The 8113-nt window shown below is 40.1% G+C and overlaps 1 pseudogene; it reads right to left on the reverse strand.

The window, feature by feature from the left end:
* Positions 1 to 6875: 6875 nt before the first annotated feature.
* LOC140618881 (U4 spliceosomal RNA) lies at positions 6876 to 6944 on the reverse strand (annotated as a pseudogene).
* Between the last annotated feature and the right edge of the window lie 1169 nt (positions 6945 to 8113).

Consider the following 8113-nt stretch of genomic DNA (forward strand, 5'->3'; position numbering starts at 1 on the left):
TGACCATATAGCCAAATATAGTTCTCCAAAATTACCCATTGTTCCTAGATTCATATCAATTCAAGTGAACAGGCCAGATTGAATTAGAATGTCTTGCACCAACATTACATTTCTGGAAATCAAGGATTTGATTGACTCAATCCTCAGTAGCCCTGAGAGAAAAATAAGACAATGGCAGATTCAAGAGGCAGAAGGAGATACAAATCCCACCATTGATCCACCCATAGCAGTTACATGGAGGGAAGCTGGACAGAACTCAGACCAAATTTGTATCCTAATAATTTGGCTGAGGCAAGGACCTTGAGAGCAAAATGAAGTGAAGGTGATGACAGGTTTTTTTAAGTGGAAGATAGGTTGTAAGCAGATAAATTCTCCAATTGCCTGATTTTTCTTCAACAAAAATCAGATGAAATGATGTCCTTTTAAGAAGTGTATATGGTGCATGATTTCGTCAAGTAAACCAAAGGCAATTCCTAAAAGCCTTTTGAAAAGAAAATGCTGAAATTCCTATGACCACAAGAGATGAAAGATGAGTGGCAGGAAGCAAATGGTAAAAGAAGAAATAAAAAGAGCAGCATTTATATTTAGGGACTTCAGACAAGTTGCTAAAAATGATTACCCATTGATTTAGGAATGATCTGGTTTTTAAGATCATAATTCTTTCACAAATAAAGTGCTTTGAATTTCTTTAAATCTGGCACACACAAAAACCTCTGGTTCAAGATTGCATTATGATTATCCCCTTGTGGTGGCAGACACAGTTCAGGAATGTTCTGTGCTTAGTTGAGCTCATTGTTCCTGTTCAGAAATATTTCAGATTCCTATTCAAGTTTTCTGGGGACAGGAGACCTTTGCACTTAAGAAAATTTAATTCAGCTTTGTTTTCAAAGGATATTCTTAATGAACAGATGTTTTTCCCCATGCATTGTGAAAGATAAAGGTTTGTATCAGTTAAGATTCTGTTAAGTTGGGATCCCTGGGTGGCTCAGCAGAGGAACGTCTGCCTTTGGCCCAGAGCATGACCCTAGAGTCCCGGAATTGAATCCCACATCTGGCTCCCTGCGTGGAGCCTGCTTCTCCCTCTGCCTGTGTCTGCCTCTCTCTCTCTCTCCGTGTCTCTCATGAATAAATAAATAAAATCTTAAAAAAAAAAAAAAAAGATTTTGTCAGGTTGACAGAAACTCAACCCAATCTAGTTCAAGCACAAGAGAGAATTTACTCATGGATCTGAGAAGTCTAAGCTTGGGTGTGCTTCAAGCATGAAATTATATTTTAAGTCACCAATAGACATTGACAGCTGTCAAAGTTTTAGGCATTCTGATAAATGTACAGTCATGTTCAGAACATCACTACTCACAATAGCCAAAAGATGGAAATAGGCCAAAATCTGTCAGTAGATGAATGGGTAAACAAATTGCCATTTATGAATACATGGAATATTATTTAGCCATAAAAAAGAATGAAGCACTAATACATACCATAACACACATGAACCTCAAAAACATTATGCTAAATGAAGTAAACTGGACACAAAAAGACAAATATTGACTAATTTCATTTACATGAAATATCCACAATAGGCTAATTTATAAAGACAGAGAACAGACTGCCAAAAGCCAGGAAAAGGAAAAGATTGGGAATAATTGCTTAATGGGTATGGAGTTTCTTTTTGGGGTGATGAAATGCTTTGAACTAGATAGAGGCAGTGGTTGCACAACATTGTCAAGGTATTAAATGCCACTGAATTATTCATTTTAAAATGGTTAGTTTTGGGGTGCCTGGGTGGCTCAGTTGGTTAAGTGTCTGACTTCAGTTCAGGTCATGATCTCAAGATCCTAGGATCAAGCCTCACATCAGACTCCCTGTTCAGCAGGGAGTTTCTCCCTCTCCTTCTGCCCTTCTCCTCCTCATGCTCCCTCTCTCTCTCAAACAAATCAAATCATTAGTAAAATAAAATGGTTAGTTTTATGCTGTGTGAACCTCACTTCAATAAAAATGAAGAGTAAAGGAAAATAATTTTTAAAGAAGATTTTAAGTGTTCTGCCCTTTAAAAAATAGGGTTTTTAATGAGATTTATTTATTTATTTATTTATTTATTTATTTATTTATTTGAGAGAGAGAGAATGAGCAAGAGAGCCCAATGCAGGGGTTGATCCCAGGGCCCTGGGATCATGACCTGAGCCAAAGGCAAATGCTTAACCGACTGAGCCACCCAAGTGCCTCCAAAAATAGGTTTTTAATAATTAGAAAATACTAATTATTGTAATCATAATTATGATAGTGCTTTTATGGTTGGTTTGCCTCTGTATTTTAAATTTTGAAATAATTTCAGACTTAGAGTAAGGTTTTAAGAATACTATAAATAGGGGATCCCTGGGTGGCGCAGCGGTTTGGCGCCTGCCTTTGGCCCAGGGCGTGATCCTGGAGACCCGGGATCGAATCCCACGTCAGGCTCCCGGTGCATGGAGCCTGCTTCTCCCTCTGCCTGTGTCTCTGCGCCTCTCTCTCTCTCTCTGTGACTATCATAAATTAAAAAAAAAAAAAAAAAAGAATACTATAAATAACTTCCATAGATCTTTCTCCCATATTTGCCAATTGTTAAAATTTTATTGCATCTCTACTGGAGAAAGTAGAGTGGTAGTTACTAGGAGCTGGTGGTTGGAGAAATAGGGAGATGTTGGTCATGGAATACAAAATTCTGGCTATAAGATCATTAAGTTCTTGGAATATAATGTACTGCATAGTGATTATAATTAATAATTTTGTATTACATACTTGAAAGTTGCTAAGAGAGTAGATACTAAGTGTTTGCACCACATAGAAGAAATGGTAATTATGTAAAGAGATGGAGGTATTAGCTAGGAGGTGTTAGCTAATGCTATGGTGTAATCATTTTGTGGTATATAAGTATATCAAACCAACACATTGTACACCTTAACTTAGGCAATGTTATATGTCAATTATACATCAATAAAGCTATAAAAAATAAACTAAATTTTAAAGGTTTTCGTGTATTTACTTATTTTCTCTATTATCTACTTACCTGCCTAGTATGTGTATATGTTTATATACATATATATGTGTATATATATATTCACATAATTATTTTATTTTAAGGATATCTGCAACTCTGATACTCTATAAATAATGGTGGAAAGTAGGGTAGAGGAGCAAGTAGGTCTGAGGACATCCATAAAGCAATGGCATCTGGTTAAGTGAACCTTAGATGCTGTGGTTTTGGATAAGAGTAGTGGAATGGGGAGAGGGGGAGAAGACTGTGGTGAGAGAGGAAGTTCCTGGCCATCTGCAACAACTTTGCAAGTGATGGGTCACTGCCAAGCTGAGTGCCGGGGACCACCAGCACAGGAAACAGGATGTGATGGCACCAGTCCAGCTCCCAAAGTAGAGGGACCTGCTAATCAAGCCATCAACCCCATCTGCCCACATTTCTGATTCTTCTTTGGATTGTGTTTGCTGTCCTTTGCTTTTGAAGATGACACCACCAGTAATGTGCCCCAGCTGGGAGAACAGGTGTCACTGATAAGACCAGCAGGGCCCCGCGATCTTCCCACGCTAGGACCATATGGTGATTACTCTTTGTTTTGAGGCTCTGGTTGCCACTCACGTTCCTGTGTTAGGTGCAGTGAGTTTTGTAGACTGTGGATGGCTTATTAAGAGGCGTCTCATTTCTTGTCCTCCCATGTGTGAGAGCCTGTCTAAGCCACAGTAAATACTTTTTCATCCAGCATATTTCTGTGAAACTCTCAGTTGTCATGTGGGAATATATTCCAGCTTCATTCACACTAATGCTGTTTATAAAATTGATTCTATAAATGCACACGTGCTTTCGGCTGTTTTTAAAGCAAGGCAGCATGTTTAGAGGCCCTTCATCCTTTTATCTGTGGAATCTACTGAAAAGGACATTTTTGGAGAGTTATCTTTAAAATACACACAACTGTGTATAAAATAAAATGAATAGCTTAACAACACTGGTTCAACATCAGAGTGGTTATCACATCTTTTATGCTGGGACATATATACTGATGGCTTGAGTTAAACCACTTCAACCAATGAAAATTCAGCAATGTCCTGAACACAGGCAAATTATACAGAGAGATTGGAGTTTACCAGACATTGGAAAGGTGTAATTTTCTTCATTTTGACTGAGAAACATTTTTCTCCCCCAGAAACTCTGAGACAGCAATCTGGGTGCTTATAATCCATTTGGGATGAGATCCCAAGAAAACTGATGGGAGAGGAGGAAAAGAACCCAATAAAGGGCAAGGTGGTTGATAGATAAAGAAAGGTACTATGGGCAGCTAAAGCTTAATTCTACTAGAGTACTTTTGGAGACAGCATAGAACAATCCCTTTAGAGCGAGCCCCCCTGAGACCTGAGGGAGCTGGAGTATTCATATCCTAGTTATTACTTGAGGGTTGCTCAGGGACCTGCCTGACCACCTGTAGAGTGGGGCAGAGCCTAGTCTAGCTAAGGGGCCTTCAAAGAGTCTGAAATGTTGATAGCTGGAATTTAGGTGATAGAAATGCTCAAGGGAATATGATAGTATCTGCTACCTATGAGGCAGGCAGAGTCTCCCATTTTGCTACTTGGGAAACAAGTTTAGAGACATTTAGTGACTTTCCCAAGTTCACATGGTATTCCAGGGTTTTTCTAACCACAAATTTTTTTATTGAAAACTGAAGTCAAACTGGCACAAGCAAAATAGAGAATGTATTAACTCACATAACTATAAGCTCAGGGGTAGGTCTTGGGGTTCAGCTGGATCTGGAAACCCAAATCATGACATTAGCACCATAGTCTGGCCATTCTCTTCTGTGTATATTTATTCATTAAATATTTATCTCCAGAAACTAAACCAAATCAGTAGTTGATAGGACACCTTATAAACAACACTACTCAATTGAGAAAGTAAACTGCCTATGGATAAAGTATATGGTAATTTTAAATGACTAAATATTAGTAAGTAAATAATAATACAAGAAGGTTGTGTATACATCTACAAGTTGGGAGACTTTGACAAGCTCAGAAATTGGAATGAATCTGTCAAAAGCAACCAATTTTGAAAACAAAACAAATGTTTTCTTTTCTTTTTTTTTTTAATTGGAGTCCAATTTGCCAACATATAGCATAACACCCAGTGCTCATCCTGCCAAGTGCCCCCCTCAGTGCCCATCACCCAGTCACCCCAACCCCCTGCCCACCTCCCTTTCCACTACCCCTTGTTTGTTTCCCAGAGTTAGGTGTCTCTCATGTTTTGTTACCCTCACTGATATTTTCATTCATTTTCTCTCCTTTCCCCTTTATTCCCTTTCACTATTTTTTATATGTTTTATTTCCTATCCAAGTTTCTTTTATTTTTTTAAAATTTTATTTATTTATGATAGTCACAGAGAGAGAGAGAGAGAGAGAGAGAGAGGCAGAGACACAGGCAGAGGGAGAAGCAGGCTCCATGCACCGGGAGCCTGACGTGGGATTCGATCCCGGGTCTCCAGGATCGCACCCTGGGCCAAAGGCAGGCGCTAAACCACTGTGCCACCCAGGGATCCCTATTTCCTATCCAAGTTTCATCTGAGATCTTACAACTCTAGTGCCCTCTCTGCTATTTCAGTAATGGCTTAGCAATTCAAAGTCTCATTCACAGGATTTTAAGTGGTGCCTTGTCCATTAGTGGTGTGTCATACCCTCTATCCTAGATTGTGGTTACCCACTTTCAGTGGACCCAGTGGGTGTTTCAGTATGCTTCTACCATACATTCTCTCTTTATCCACCTCAGACAATATGGTCCTCTCCTTGTCCCAAGACACTATGTCAGGATCCACAAAATAGAGCCTACGCTAGAAGGACTCAGCAAGTAACTGGAGGGTGTTTGTTGGTGGTGAGTCTAAAAGAGACTGGCTAGAGCAATGGGTCCTAGGAAACTCCTGAGCAGAATGAGTTGTCAAATTAGTTCTTGGGAAAATGGGAGGAAGTGCCATCAGGGCGTCAGGAAACAGGGAACCCAGGAGGATAACTGTGACAAGAATGAGACGAGGGAGTGTCCTGCAGGTTGGGTTCCCTGGGAGGAACTCTGAGATGGAATTTGGTTTGCAGGATATTTGCTGGGGAGTGTTCTTAAAATCAATGCCTGAGGGAAGTAGGAGAAAAAAGTAGGAAGCAGGAGTGGATGGAGGGAAAAGATCAGCTGCAGTGTGGAGGCTAACAGGCTCCATCAATTCATGGGAAGCACGGGAGCCAGAATGGGTCTTCAGAGTTGTTCTGAGTCAAGCTGAGATGGCTGGGCCTTTGAGTTCCAGCATTGATTAGTCACTGCATGGGAGCAGCCTCTGAAAGTAGGTGGTCTTGGATGACTCTGCTTCCTGCAGCCAAGGCAATCCTTGAGGCATGAATAATTCAAAATATATCTTCTGAAATTCAGATCTCTGCGTGCAACTGCCAACTTGACATCTCTTTCCCATATGAAAACAAGTTAAGAGATGGAGAGACAGGAATGAAAATACAGAGCAAGATGATGGTGGTGGCTGCAGAAAAGTAACAGAAGACAGAGGTAACAAAGCCTGTGTCACTCCTTTCACAGTTTCCCAAAGGTTTATCATTATCCTAGAAATGGCTCTGTGGGAATGGACCCCAGACCTTCAAACACTCCTGTCAGGATCTCTCCACTCTTCTACCCAACATCCTGCTCATTGATACACTCCTCACATTTCACAGTTTGTGAATATTTTCTCCTTTTGCTTTGAAAGTTGATCTTCTTTTATTACTAGCTCAGTGTTTATGAAATGACCTTTAGGAATTAATATAAGACCAGTGTAATTTAAAGGTCTCAGAGCCAAAAGACTTTGGAATAAAGGTCCCAGGACTTCAATTAGCAATAATCGCACCTCGGATAAACCTCATTGGCTACGATACTGCCACTGCGCAAAGCTAGGTCCCAGGACTTCAAAGCAGAGATGGCAACCAATGGCTTCAGCCATTGAGATTTTCTTGGGTAGGGAAACTCTGGATTTTTTTTTTTAATTTTTATTTATTTATGATAGTCACAGAGAGAGAGAGAGAGAGGCAGAGACATACGCAGAGGGAGAAACAGGCTCCATGCACCGGGAGCCCGACGTGGGATTCGATCCTGGGTCTCCAGGATCACGCCCTGGGCCAAAGGCAGGCGCCAAACTGCTGCGCCACGCAGGGATCCCGGGAAACTCTGGAATACAGGAATGAGACTTCCTCCCTGTCTCCCTTTTTCATCTGCAAATTGTTTCATAGGTCATATACTGAAATGGAGGTTCAAATTTGACCCCCCAAACTATGATTTATCTCCAAAAATTTAGAGGAAGGAAAAACAAAGAGAAAAACTTTAGAAGAATGAAATTGTACATTTGTGGTGTTGGAAAGAGTATGGGATTGGAAGCCAAGAGATTTGGGTTTTTGGTCCTGATTCTGCCACTGAAAGTAGCTATTTGACCTTGAACAAAACACTGGAGTTTTTTGGCCTGTTCCATAAAAGGAAGGGGTCTGGGAATGGTTATCTGTTAACTGGCCCTTCCTGCACTTCTTTGTCTTTTCTTTTTTTACTTGTAAAGCACTTTTATTCTTGGTTCTCTTTCATCCGGCTAAGTTTACTCAGTGGAGCTGGGTTGTTTCCTGTCACTGGATGAAAACTCTGGGCAGCCAGAATGACTTTTCTGATAACTCATAAGTAATCCAGTTTCCCAATCTAACTTTCCTTTTAATGAAAAGATTCTATTATTTGCATGATTGTGAGCGAAAATAGCATACATTGCAGAACTATGTCGAAGTCAGCAATGTGCTTCCATATATAGCAATTCAATTGGGCCTCACAAATGTTAACAGGCCTATGAGGGGGCTGGGCAAATAGTAATATTTTTCCCATTTTCTTGCTTGAGAAAGAAGTTTAGAGACATTTAATTATATATTGTATCAAGGTTTTTTGGTTGAAAGTTCTTCCTGAAAAAAGAGTTCAAACTGGCCCAAAAATGAGAGCTTATTGGCTCATGCAATTGCAAAGCCCTAAGGTAGGTCTTCAGGTTCAGCTGGATCCAGAAACTCAAACTATAACATTAGCATCTTATTTCTTCTC

The sequence above is a fragment of the Canis lupus genome, chromosome 26 (assembly GCF_048164855.1).
Source record: "Canis lupus baileyi chromosome 26, mCanLup2.hap1, whole genome shotgun sequence".
NCBI classification, from domain to species: Eukaryota; Metazoa; Chordata; class Mammalia; order Carnivora; family Canidae; genus Canis; species Canis lupus.